Below are 14937 nucleotides of genomic sequence, written 5' to 3' on the forward strand. Positions count from 1 at the left end.
GTAAAGGACTGTTCTTGCTACAGTATGAGGCTTAAGTTAAATAGAATATTAAATATTTGAAATTAATTTTCCAGGGAAAAATTTTCATAGGACTGCTGGAATAACAGTTTTATCCTTTATCAGTCTATGGCCTTCAACTTGAGAGAGAGATGGAGGTGTCAAAGAAATCTAAATTCATACTGGCTCTGGGGGAGAAAAAGTCTTGTGGTACAGAGAGCAGGCCCACAGCAACACTGCCCTCGCTGGGAAGGCCTGACGCCTCCCAGTGCTCTTGGACTTGCTACCTAGATGATCAGCGTACCTGTACTTGGAAATGAATGTCCAAGGTGTCTCTTATGCATATGGTGTTGCGTGTCCTTGGAAGAGGTGAGGATACTTTGAAAGAGGCAGGTTCTTAAATCTTTTATCAGACTTTTTCCGGAGAGGAAAACCTTCAGTTGGAGTTTGTGACCTGAAACAGTAGCCTGACTAGGTTAGATTATGGGCATTGTAGCCTAGTTCGGTTGGATTCTGTAGGAGTATGTTTGTTACCTATATACCAAAATGTGATTTCACAAAGAACCATCTTCACTTAAATAAAACGGACAGGATTTTTGCTTGTGGTTGAAAATGCTGAACTACAGGCTATTGATTTTATTATTTGGTCTTCAAGTCAAGATGTGTTACCTAAATAGATGTAGAAAATTATCTGAGAGTAATACATTGACACTACTCTAAAAATTAAAAAAACCATTTAAAACTATCCTCTTTCAAACCTCTACAAAAATCTGAAAAGTTTTTTTAACATTCTCTTTTCTTCTCAGGGATTAATTGATAGCTTTTAAAACGATGCTCAGGATTTTCATGTGATTTGAGTTTCATACTCTGGGAGACTGACTAAAACAAGAAGATCAAAGCAGGATCAAAGGAATTCGTTTAAGACAAAAATCAGAAATAAGCAGTAGGTGCTTTCTTAAGGAGCTTGCATATGAAAGCAAACATTTGTAAAGATGGCACAGTTATCTATCCAGGCTAAAAAGGGAAGATATTAAAGTACTTACATAAATTTTTGCTGTTCATTATTCAGAACTTTAAATTGCAGACTCTTACGCATGTAGAGTTGACCTGTCTGAAAAGTTTCCTAGGAAAAGTGTAGCAAGGAATAAGTACAGCTAGATACAATTTACTCATGTTTAACTTGGACAATGTAAAATCTACTCAATTCTTACGTTTTTGTCACCATTGTCAAGCTGAGAAGAGTTTACCTCCTAGTTTTCCATTTGTGCAAATAACATTTAATGCTGTTTTGTCTATTTTCAAGGCAGCAGCTGTGGAGCAAGTCACTTGGGAGCAATGAGAGACTGAGGTGGAGCATTTTGAAGATGAATCCAATGCTGTAGCTAGTGATGAGCAGTGGGGTGCATGGTCTGTTTTATTTCCCCTGTTCAAGGGGAAACAGAAAAACTGTTTCCCATGAGCTCTGTGATGAGCTGCCCACACTGTATGCAGTGACAGTTGATGTGTTTGCAAGGTCAGGCACAGTCTTGCTGATGTCGCAGACATGCTTTCTGCACTCTTTTTTTTTTTTTATGATTTTATATATTGCTATAGCACTGCTCTGAGTTGCAGTGGTCGAGATCATTACAAATTAAATAAGAGATTAAATGGAAGCTCAGTGTTCCAATTTTCTCTGCTCCTCAAGTGTGGTGTGTTGTCTTGGGCAGACTGTGAGTAATTTCTATGCCAGATTAAATACCCTAAATACAGAGAATATGCGAAAACTAAGTATAAACAAGCTTATCACAAGTAAAATGGGAAAGCTGAGCATAAAAGCTATCCTCACACTTACACTTATAGCGTTAAGTTCTTTTCATTGGCGGATGTGGGAAAATTCATGTTTTTACTCACTCCTTTGTAGCTGCTGCATGGCCCTGGGGGAGCAAATCTTTAGCTGATGAATCCCTTGTAGCCTTGAAGTTGTTCAGTTTTCTTCCCTATTCCAAGTCTGTTGTACATGAACCACTACATGGCTGTGCTGATGCAGGGTCTCCTGGGTAATATGAATTCCCATAGAAAAAATGTTCTAAGAGAAGCTGGTAAATCTAATATAACTTGGTTATATCAGACCCTACCATAAGTCCTACTCGACATACTCTTGTGGGAGAGAGCTGGTCTCCTTTGGAAGATGTGTCACCTATTGCTTGGGAACTAATCCCATGGATATAGGAAAGGATTGGGAAAATTTTGGCACGTGCTTGTAGAGATATGAAGATGCATTTGCTGGATTTTGGTTTAAGGAATAAGTAAAGAACATTTCTTCTTCCTCCTCTCTGGCCGGGCAGTATTTGGCAGCGTGGGGAAGTAGAAGCGCGGGGAGCAGTGATAGGGGCAGCAAGTTCTTGTGCTCCAGGCACGGGATGTGCAACAGCAGTCCCCTAGCCAGGGAAGTATCTCACACGGGCAGCGCAGGTTTCACCCCTTCTCCTCTGGATTTAGTGCGTGTCTGGGCTTTTTTGTTAGCTCCAGTCCTGCCCTAGCCTTGGTGGGAGGCTTTGCCCTTCATGTCCAGGTTAGGGCAGCTTGGCACCTTCATGCCAACCAAAGCCCTGTCATGTTTGTTGAAAATATAAGGTTAATTTTTTTTAGCTACTTTTTCCTTGAGCAAGTGTTCAGGGAAGAACAAAACTGATGTGCTAACATTACACTAAAATTGCCATGGTTGTTGTAGTTTAGCTCAGCTACAGAACCAGCTAGGAAATTAATTTTGGGATTATTTTATGTTTGGAATACAGAACCTCCACCAAATATTTCAAATGCAAAAGGATAGCAGCTCAGACATATCACAAAATGTGATAGAAATAATTTCCTTATATTTAACAAGAATGGAGTTTTGCCTTTATTTTTATATATACCTAGATTTGAGTGTGTATGAAAGCATGAGTGTAGGAATATCCGGGTTGTATTTTTCCTAAACTTAAATATTATAAGCAATTATTTAGCGCTCTAAGTAGACAACGTAGCACAGCAGTCAATCTGTAGACCTTCAGATCTGAAGACACACAATGAAGTTCAGTTTAATTCACTAGGAGAAAGTGTTAGACAATCCAGGAATTTATACACATCATTTCCGAAGCTGAGAGCGCATGTTTTATAATGCTTGCTCGAATTAAGCATGGCAATAGCTGATAAACCCATTAGTCTTGCACTGTGCAAACTGTGCAATTGTTACGAGTCTATTAAAAGTTCATTAAACTTGGCCATTTTCTTTTTAATCTTAAAAAGCTACTGGCCATTTAAATTTATTGTAATCAGATTTTGTGCTGCTTAGTGAACCACAGATTTCCACCATTTCTTGTAAGGGAAAAAGAGCCTTACAGCTAAGAAAAGATGACAACAGTGATAAAAAGATGATACACATTTTTCACCAAGAACACTTAATGCATATAAATGACGGGAGAACTTTTTTTAATGACAAAAAAAATCAAGTCAAAAGTTAAAGCAGAGAAGCACTAAAACAGCAAAAGTGGGTGCAAACAAAGAAAATTAAATGTCTTTGTACAATAACTTCATTATCACTACATAGTTTCTGTTGCATTTGTAAAATTTCATTGAAAACCTTACATGTGAACTCAGAATAAAAATATCCTTGTTTGGATGAACATAAAAATGTGTTCTTGTCCGTTTGCCAGGAGCTCTCCAGCAGTACAGCCAGACTCGGAATTCTGCCCAGTGTCTAATTGCTGTGTGTTCAAAATGATGGTTGGGGATTGGAGAAAGTGAGCAACAAAAGAGATTCTTTATTATTATTATGTGAAAAGGATAATCTAAAAATAAGACAAATATGCCTCTGTATTTATTGACTGCTCATCTTAAAGCTCCATAACCACCAAGGAAATATCCTTCATACAGGGCTCCATAGAGAGAATACTATCAAAAGAGGGCTTATTGTTGACTATCATTCATGAAAAGAGAGGATTTTAATGAAATATGCATAAAAGGCACTTCAGATATGTGACCTACATAATCATACCTGCCCTGAGAGGCTAGGTTTGCAAATGCTTCTATTCAGAATAATTGAACTCCCCTCTTGTATTATTTCTTACTAATTCAATATTCCTGTAAAAAATAAAGCTCCCACAACAGCTTTAGTAATCTGCCTTTCAGATTGATGAGCTATTTTGGGACTAGTATTGTTCTTGAAGACAAGACTCCTTGATCAATTGCCAGGTAACTGTTTCAGTCTTTTTTCCAGCACCCTGCTAATCCAGTGCATTAACTTATTTTTAATTGAGTAACTTCATTATTCACAAAATCCCCTTTGTCATACTTCAACAAACATTAACAGTGTTTTATACAAGCATTATTTAAATACAATCAAGTTGCTCTATTCATCCCTAAATCTTGAGCTGAAAAAAAAAAGAGGAGTTTGGAGGCAAAGAAGGAACTTATTGGAGAAATTAAACAAAGTTATGTTCATAAAACCACTCTGCAAAGTACAAGACTAAGCTAAGATCCAGATAGCAGAAAACACTAAGGTAAATTTTTAAGAAGGTCAAAAGTGATTTAAATATAATTTCACAAAGAATCATATTCACTTTTAAAAAAAGGGTAAATGTTCTGCTTGTTTGCAAGGGGACAGTATAGGTGTAAGTGCACATACAATGAGAATGTAATATGATAGTAATTACCAAACGTTGCTGACCAAACATTCTCAGGAATTTGAAATAAGGAAGAGAATGATCATTTACTTTAAAGCAATATATTTTATGTTGCATAAAATGATGAAATAATTGATATTAACTTTCCTGTATTTTGGGTTACCTATTATTACCAATTTGGTAACAGTAGCCCACAAAATAGACCTTATAGTACCGGCAGTTAAGATGATACCAATTCCTAGGCCTACCCTGAGCAGACCAGCTGTGCAACAGGTAAAACCTTCTGATAGAGAGCGCAGCCTGCACGGGATTTCAGGGGACAATTTAGTATAAATATCAATTTAAGGAATCCAGATTTTGAATTGAATTAGAGCTTCTTTAGCAGGGAATTGGAAGTTGGTTTGTATTAGTAGCAAACTTGCAGAAATCAGCCCAAGGAATAATGATTTCTGGTAAACTTGATTTCTTTACATCCTTCTCGGTGGGAGCCTTTTTCTCTGGAGTGGATAAATATATATAGGGATCTTGGAAGCTAGCCTGATAACTTGTGTATCTAATTAAAGTCCCTAAAATTGGCTAGTGCATTTGTCCTCTCTTCTCTGAGTATCCATTGATGAAATACACTATGAAATACTGAGATTCTATGCAAATTACCATCGATTCTACTTTGCTTGATTTTTTTATTTTATTTTTTTATATTTATTTAAAGCTGTTTTGTTGTCTTTGTGATCCAAAATTAAGGCAATGAGCAAGAGCTCTCTGCCCAATGGCTGCAGGTGCGTTTTTGGGGTGTTGAAAGTGCCTTTTATGTTTTTTTTTTCTTTTTCTTAATTATTAGATTGATCTCAGTTATGCTTAACAGGTCCCTGAAAGGTGCCAAGAAGCAAATAACAGGCTGTCATTAATTTAAATAAATGTGAGCAAGTGCCAAAACCCATTAATTCTACAAATATGATTTTATGGAATTTATGCAATACAGTGTAATACAGTTTATTTGTTAGTTTGGTTTCTGTAGGATAGTTCAGTTTGAAATCCAGCTCTGGTGAAAGTATTGGCCTCAACATGTAGTCATTTTAAAAATTCCACCTCCTTTTTAAAAATAAAAAATTTTAAAAAAATTGCCCTGCTACCATTTCCTTTTTTTACTTTCATTTTTGATGATCCTGATAAAGTGTGTGGTTGAATCTCTAAGACCTCTTTAAATTTGTGCTAATTCAATCTTACATGGAAGAACTAATGCCATATTATTAAAAGCATCTCTACTGCACAATTGTTTTGCTCTTTACTTCTGCTTTTTTGCTGTCTTAGACCACTTTCTCCATGGAGGATGTTTGCCTGGAGTAATGTGTGTTGGTAGATGGTGGTGGCAAATTTCTCCTGGGGGAAATTGCCTGATAAAAATTACATTTTTTGTTTAGGCCAGATTGTGAAATGAAATACACAGTCCTTTGAATTCCTGCTTGTAATATTTCTAACTGGATATCTGAATTCACTGTTGCATAATAATTAATGAAAAGCAAAAAGGCATTGATTCATTGCCTCTATGACACATTCAGAAATGCATAATTCATTGAATTTTTATTTCTACAATTTTAATAGATGAAAAAATTTCAAGTCCCTCCAGAAGCATGATATCTTGCACAAGAGCGTGCCTCATTTTCTAATCCAGCACAGTTCTGTGTTGCTTGTCATTCACTGTTCCAAATCATCATTTCTATTGCCAATATCTTCTTGGACACGTTACTCCTGAAAATGGTAATATAGCATGAGAAATGCTAGAGGCTGTAAGTGGAGATGTGTACTCCGAGTATCAGAGAGGGAGGGGAAGAGCACCTTTCTTGGAGCTGCTGCTAGTGGGTTTTTTTTTTTTTTTTTTTTTTGAAGAGACTCATGAGTGATGTGTGTAGGCATTACACTCAAAAATTCCATTAAAAGAAGATTAAGGCTGCAGCAATTTAGTATTCAGAAGTTGGGAAATGTCAGTATTGATACTTGGCCAACTTAATTAAAGCAGCATAAGCAAAACTATAGGATTATATGGGCTAACTCCCCACCATGCACCTTTACTCCGTGGCGGAGCACATTCCTTGCTCAGAGTGCAGAGGGGACAGTAGTCAGTGAGCATTACATATATTTCTAACATCTCTTTTTCCCTGAATCAGTACACTTACACTGCTTAAACATAGCATGTTTTCATTAGTAATTCATTTATAAGCCTTTAAATAACATTCATAGCTAAATTATGACTGGTTTAAAAATACATTAATGTTCAGAGTGTGCAGATTGGGGACCACTAGTTAAAATGAGAATACAGAAATATGAAAGTAAAAAAAAAAAAATGCATTGACTGTCTTGAATGTCTAGAATCTTATTTTCTGAGTGTTCTTATATCATAACTTAGTATGCTTTAAGTGTGACTGCCATTAATTCCCATTAAGTCCCGCTGCAGCTGTGGGAATTAGCACTTCTGCAGATCTTAAGGCAGGGCAGGGAGGCACTCAGTCTAAAGAGGACATGGAATATACCAAACTTCCCAACTACAGTATCCATGGCAAGGCAGTTGTCTTTAAGCTTGTAAATTCTGTGGATAAGCCCTATGAAAATGTTTTTTTCTCTTTAATTAATGGCATTCTGTTCTTGTTTTCTTTATGCTTGAATGTTGCTCATGATTTCAATGTATATTTGATTTTACATTGATCATTTAGCTTATACAAGAGATGTATTGCATATATAATTTAAATATTGATTTCAGTCTGCCAGATTTGAATGCAGTTAAAAATATATGGACATATAAATATAAGTAGGTTTTGTAACTATTCCAGATTATATTTCTGTTGATTTAGGTGCTGCAACTCTTATTTTACTAATATTGAAATGAGTTTAACACTTGCTCACCCTTTCATGATGAGGAGGAGAGCTGCAGTGACTTCTGAAAACGTCTATTCATTCCTGCCATGGATTTTGCAGTCCTTTCTTCTGTTGTCTTGGTGACCAGAGCGCTTTTTGCAGAGCGCGTCTTTGCAATGTCTTTATTAATGAATTCCTGATTGCTTTCTGTTCTTTTCTTGAATTTTATTACCATGTATGCCATATTTGTATTTCTCTAAAATGAGAAAGAATTCCGTAGAGGTTTAGAACATTTATTCCTCCTGCTTAATCGTCTGAGAAGCAAAATTTGGTGAGCAATATGAGTGGCTGCGTGTTGAGAGATGTGGAATAGCTGCAGGCCAAAGGCTTTGTTTTCCTATGTCTGAGTGTAATATTCATCCAGGCCTATAAATTAATAAGATTATTCACAAACCATAGTTCTAAAACGTCCCCTTTTTCTATGCTAGGCTCTGTGTATGCCCATACTTAATAGGTCTTAATGAAACTGTTCGCTGAATGGTAAATCCCCTTGCATACACCAAAGACTTATTTTTGCTAATTTTAGCTTCCTTTAACAGTATCAGACTTGCTTAAACTTTATCCATATTGCTGCACTTTAAATGAAAGTTTGTATTGCTAGGAGAAGATGCTGTACCTATAAAAGTAGGTATTTTAACGCATCTTGAATTTACCCATAATTTCTCCAAATGATAGCAATTTCCATTTATACAGTATCTCATGTCTTCATGTGTTGTTTTAAACTTTTAAACCTTTGTTTCAAATTTCTGCCTTTACCTGGTCATCATTAACAATCATTAAAAGAGTTTTAGCCATTAAAGGGAAGAAATGAAGAGGTGTACCACAAAAGAAAACAATAGAAAAGAATGGGATAAAAGCACATGGCACTATTTTTATCAGTCTGTTCTAGTTCACAGGAACATAGGCCAAGAAGTCCTCCCTTCTAGTCCTATCAAGTCCAGTGCCCACAGTTACAGATGTGGCACAGGTTAGGACTAGATTAAAAGGACTCAAAAACACATGCCATGTGCCCTGAACCAACTCTTTTTAACTATTCAAGTGCAGTAGGAAAGCTCAAAGATCACAGCTGGAGCGTGCTTCAAGAGCGTGGAGCCTGAATGGGCAGAAGCTGCCAGCTCTGCCCTGCGCTGGACAGGGAGGATGGTGAGGACAGAATTCTGCCATTTCGGTGCGAAGAGGAGAAACAAATGCCCTGGAATTCGGCAACGAGCCTGCAAATGGGGCAGAACAACATCAAAAAACAGTCAGACCCGTGATGGATATTAATGAAAGTAGAACTGGGCACCCTGTTTTGCATTCCTAGAGAACCAGGACTAGACTATGAAAAACATGAAAGGCTGAATTTAGATTTGACCTTGCATTTAAAAAATCCAGGAATGATTGCCATTAGCTAGTTGTTAAGCTTTTAAATCTTTCTGCTTGATGAAGCATTTTTATTCCTTCACTTGTGTGCCCTTTTGCAGTTTGTACTGCAGGGTTTTGCGTGCTGCAAGATGATACCTTCCTCTACAGTAGTGATTAACAGAAAATACATACCAGAATCAATTCTGAATGCAGATCTTTCTTCATCCTCTACAGAATAAACCCTCTGAGAAATAATTCCTAAATTCATAAACCTCTATGAAATCAAAATCGGTATGAAAAACTACCATTTTGAACTGGTCCTTTTTAGAGATAGAAGCCTTGTTTTTAAATTCTCAGCTTCCCTCTACAGATCTCTTGACATAAATACATGTGTCCAGGGCCTACTGCCTGCGCTAGAGAAACAAGAACTGCCTGTCCCATGTTTTAAGATCCTGGAGCTGTACTAACCCTTCTGGCCCGGAGTATTTTGGGTTGTACAGTTGATTGTCCATCATGAACCTCAAATTCTTTTCAAAGTCCGTGCATTCTGGAATAACTAGTTTCTCTCCTCAGCCTGACATGTTTTCTGTGAATTCTAGATATAGGATTGCTCATGCTTGGTGCATATGAATCTATACTGTTCACTCTGTGGCTTTATTATTCACGGCTTTCCTGTTGATCCTCATCCTTTCATTATGCAGCTTGCAAATAGGTACTTTTACCCACTTGTGTTTTCTCAGATGTTTTCAAAAAAAATATTTCTAGAAGCTAATGTTACCAGTCTTGAAAGGGTTCTTAGTTGAGATGCTCAGCAGTCACAGAGGATTCATTTATGTCTGAGACTTCTCATTGCTCACAGGAGAGCACAAGACTCCTGCAACAGCTGTCCTGTAGCTCTGTAAGCAGTAGAGACCTATCTAAACCAGTCCATCTTTCACCCTTTCCATTACTTGCCACGTTCCTCTCTGGTTCAGCAACCCTGACGCTGCTGAACAAGCACAGTGCCTGTGCTAGATCTGGGGTGAGGGAATGCCAGGTAAAGGCAAGGCCATGAAGAGTCTGGTTGAAAGAAGTCGCACTCAATCTGGTAAGAGGTCAGACTGCTTTATTAGAGTTCAATTCTTAGTTCAGTTAGGTGACTGTTGAAGTGAACTTCTCATGTAAAGTTCCTACTCTTATCAGAAGGAATGGGCAGCTGGAGAAAAGTTCCCTGTACTGTTGCAAGAACAGAAACCATGGCTCACAAAATGAATGTTTCTGTTGCCATGAGAAGAGGAAGGAGCAGCTTGGTTACAGATTTCAAGACTGGACTGAAAAAAATGAGCAAGCTTTGGGGTACTGTTAACATTTGGTAAAGCACAGTATTCTATGTACTGACTTGCTTTTGTTATCCAGGGAATTAAGAACTGTTGCTTTATTTTTTTTCCTAGGGCCTTTTAAAAATGCTACCTCCAACTTTCTAATATTATAAGGAGTACTGAAAATAGTTACTTGGTAAGGATTTCATAAAAGCCTTATGTAACTTCACATTCTGCATAACAAAAGATCACAGAGGCTGAGAATAGAAAAACGTGTTATTATCATGAATAAACACTCCTTGATGAATATTCATCACAGCTCTTCAACCTAAATCTTTTAAGTATATTTGGTTGTTTATTTCAGTTCTTCCTCCTTTTCACCAGGATGGCTCTATATTAAACAGACCCAATAAAGAAGTTAGTCCTGACTAAGTGTTACCTTTGCTCAGCCTAAACTCAGTGCCAAAAGGTAATAAAAGGTACATGTAGGTCAACTGGTAACATTTAGTCATTACTCCCACTGTCACTGGGAGACCTTGACCTGGAACTGCACTGGATATTTCATGTGTCTTCCAGTGACAGTGGGAGTCACAGGATTCGCTGAGGCCTCATCATGCCACTGTATTTATAGAATGATTTTTTTTTTTTTTGATACCGCATGCAGATGAAGAATCCTCTGAGCTGGAGTATCATTTATGTTAACTATGTGTTTTACCGTTTGCCATCTTAGTAAAAGCATTTAATGACCTCCCTTCTTTTTGGAAGCCATTTTAGTGAGGGAGTGGCTCCACATCTTTAAAATGCATAGCAAAATTTAATGTCTTTCCCCCACTGAAGTTTGAAAGAGACTGTTTTTTGCACTTGATGAGCAAAGTATAGTTTTAGTTTCCTTGAAGTGTTTGAAAAATTTACCTTGTACCAAAGGAAACATTGTTTATTTTTAAAATGTTCATGTTGGTGTGTCCCTTGAACTTCCTTTGCTTAACTACATGCTCTAATTGGAAATAAAATCTGGCTCTGTTGCATCATCAGATTTTTAAACAGAGAACTGTGTTGCAGTGAATGATAGATGAATACAGACCTTGAAGATAAGGAATATAGGGAAATATTATAACCTTCTCCTCATCCTTTTCAACATTTTACACTGATTAAAGCAGTTTTTATCTGAATAGTCCAAAGTACATTTGTCATGTACTCCCATTTTACAGCCCCAAAGCTGAAGATTCTGATACCACTTTTAAATAGCATCTTGATAATTATTATTTTCTCGGAGAGTGTTGAGAGATAGAAGGCAGCAACGTGTCACGCAAAATGGCAAAGCAGCCCAGGAACAAATACATTTATCAAATGTTCCGCATAAAGCCTATGATGATAAGTGATGATTCCCTTTCACTATTCAATATACAAAATAGTTTAACACTCCACTGCACTAGGGAGTTACCTAATTCTATATTTTAAGCCTCATCTTGGACAAGTTTTAGTTGATGATCAGGAAAAAAAAAAAGTGGTGCTTGGTACTGCTAGATACCTGTGCTTGAGCATTCCCGTGGATAACAATGTGCCACCTGCATATGGCAAAATAAGCAAACCAGGGGAGATGTTGAAAAGGCACAAAGTGTACTTGGAACACCACAATCTTGTTGTATTTGTTACTGAAATATGAAATGCAGAGCACGTGCTCATAATACCACTCAAAAAGACAGCTTTTCATCCTTCTGGCTTTAAGACAAGAACACATTTCAGGGAAATGTTGTGGAAGCTTAACAAATTAATTATATATAAGATGACCTCCTGCATCCTTGGGCTCTCAGTGCTGCTCACTCGCTCCCTCTGCCACTCGGGTACAATTTTAATTGCAACCACAGCTCCTGTGCCCCTTGAGTTTGGCTTTTGTTGTTTTACAGCTGCTGCCCTGCCTGCCGAGGAAGGAAACGTGCATTCTTACTCCCAGCCTTTCCTCGGCTCCCAAAGCACACACTCATTCCAAGGGAATGCAGAATGCGGAAACTTCTGAACCTCCTACTGGCATTAAGGAGAGGACTTCCTTGCAAACTTATCTAAAATTAAAGCTTCGGCATTTTTTTGTCAAGTGTTGACTGTATACATAATATGGGTTCTGTAGTCAGCTGTAGTTGCACATAATGTTTCTCTCCTCATAAATGCAGCATGAGCAGCAGGGAAGCTGGTGGGAGGCAGCAGACACTCTGCAGCCTCCAGGCCTACCCTGACCTTTAGAGATTAAATGAACACACTTAAACACTGGCAGTGATGAGCAGGATATTTGCTTGGAAAGGGCCAGGCCTTCCAGCAGAGCCTGGCCGCGCACAGGCTGCAGTGGGACACGGTGCTGTGGTTCTGGGCTCAGGGAGTCCCAGTGCAGAGCAGACACTGCTGTTCTCCATTACAAATTCACAGGATGCCAAAGGTGCACGTAGAAGATAAGAACTGCTGCTGACACGCGACATCTTGACAGAGTTGCTGGGAAAAAAACCTCCGTGTTTTCCCTCTAAACACTAGAAATGCAACTGGTAATGTTTGGTGAGATAAAAGTTTATTTCCAAGCTTGTGAAATTAATATTTCCCCTGTTGATTTTTGCAGCAGTGTTTCTCTTATCTGCTCAGTTGCAACTAAATGTGAGGAAGAAGAGATTGAACAAATGTTTTGAGGCTGGTTTCAAGTTCAAAGCACAACTACACTAGACTGACATTCATTAGCAATACTTATTGCCAGGGGTTAGTTCTTAAGCATTAGATCATTACCACCACTTTTGTAAAGCAGTCAGTGCGACCTAAGAAGCTGAGCCTGAGTCAGCGGCCACTACACAACACTGCTGTGTAGGTGGCACTGATGGCCCCGGCCCTTGGTTTTAGTCCCTGAAGTTGAGGTGATCAAGGTGTGGAGCTCCTCAGGAAGGGAAGCTGAACCAAGGTAGGCAAAGCTGGGCTTTGGCATGTTCCCTCTGTTGTCGTTGCTGGTCTTGTCTTTGTCACCCCTCGCCCTCTGTTTGCTCTAGTATCCATTTTGTAGTTAGCAAAACAAGTCACGCTTGGACTCATGCAGAAAGGGACTCCTGTGAAACAAATACGTATTTGTGGATACAGAAAAAAGAATTCAGCCCAAGATGTCTGTTTTACCTCTGAACATTGCTAATGCATGCTTATGCCTAAGACAGTCTAATGACCATTTTAATGTTCTACTTTTTTCTCTATTGTTTCTCCTACTGCTTCTTTCTTTCCTTATGTCTCCTAAGCAGGGCTCTTACCAGGCAGTAAGTACAAGCTACTGGCAGATGCTAGGGAGTTGGCCTGCCTTACGTTACTTAACCATGTTGTGCTTTGGTGGCTTGGTAACTGTTTGGACTCTTAGGCTTGGTTTCCTTTCAATAGCAGCTGCTTAGTCAGAATGTACATGGAGCAGCAGGGGGAAGACAGCGGGGGGAAGTGGCTCTTCCACAAAGGAGCAGCAGGACATTTTCTATCTGCTTAGTCTTGCACATGAGCATCCAAGTGAAAGCTTCTTTAAAGACACAGCATCCTGAACTCTGCTGCCTTCAAATTAAGAGATCTTTTGCTCAAGCACTGCTAAATCAAGCACACAGCTTTGATGGCTCCCTCAAACACGAGTTTTGTATCACAGCAAATGTGTTGCCTTCTCTTCGGCCCCATACAGTATCTGACTGATCCGTGGAATATTGTTTTTCTCCTTCAGCTTTTCCTTTTTTTGCTGCCCCATCATTGCTGGGTACCTTTCTGTTCCTTGGCTGGCTACCTCACACTCTGCTTTACAGCACTGTCTTTGAATAGCCACTTCCCCAAATGCTTAAGCATTATTTTTTAATAATGCTTATGTTAGCTTAGAAAGAAAAAATGCCTACCTGCTTAAAAAAAGACTAAAGTATAAAGAACCAAAGATTCCCTTATTGCTTTACCCAGCGCAAAGATTCAATAACCATACAGCTACGCTGGAATTAGAGTGTTTTCTCTCACCTGTGCTCAATTTCTTTTAAATGTAATTCAGAACACCTGGTAGGCAGTTGCCAGGTAAAATCACTTAGTTTCCAGTCATGCCCAGTCACGGTCATGGGCTCTTTGTGGCACTGGCCAGAACTTTCTATGTGTCCCAAGAGCATCGTGCCAGTACTGCTGTGAGAAGGCAGGACCTAGGGCCTTGCTGCCTGCCTGAGAGGGAGCTCTGGTACAGGTGGGGCTGACCAGTCTGCCAAGCAGCCCCCAAGCAGCCTGCTCCATGGGATTCCCTTTTTTTCCTAGGGTTCCTGCATCAAGGTATGAATTTCATCTTGTCAAGAGTGCAAGAGAGGGGTGCATGAGAGGGATGATTGTTATATTCTGCTTGTAGACTTCCTTGTGCTAGTCTGAGGGTTTTCAAGGAGAAGCAATTTAATTAAAAAGAAATATATGTAAAAAATGAGAGAGGTGTACCATGTTTCCCTGCTTCCTCTGAGGGCTCTCTCATGTTAATGGAGTAGTCTGCACACTTGAAATGCTGCCTAAGATCGCAGCTTTCTTCCCCTAGATCATAGGGTGGGTGGGGAATATGAGGTATTAAACACCTTAAAATAGCAAGTGACTTAGGGTGTTAATGGGTGGAGTAATAATACTAATGATTTAATATTATTTCTAGCTATTATTTTTTGTATATGTGTGAGTGATACTTGGTTATTTTAGAATATTGTGATACTGTCACTGCTGCATTTTAAAATCATCATTAAATGCTGCTTTACTTGCAAATG

This window comes from Tinamus guttatus, unplaced genomic scaffold (assembly GCF_059628265.1).
Source record: "Tinamus guttatus ecotype Peru unplaced genomic scaffold, ASM5962826v1 Tinamus_guttatus_pri_ptg000211l, whole genome shotgun sequence".
NCBI lineage: Eukaryota > Metazoa > Chordata > Aves > Tinamiformes > Tinamidae > Tinamus > Tinamus guttatus.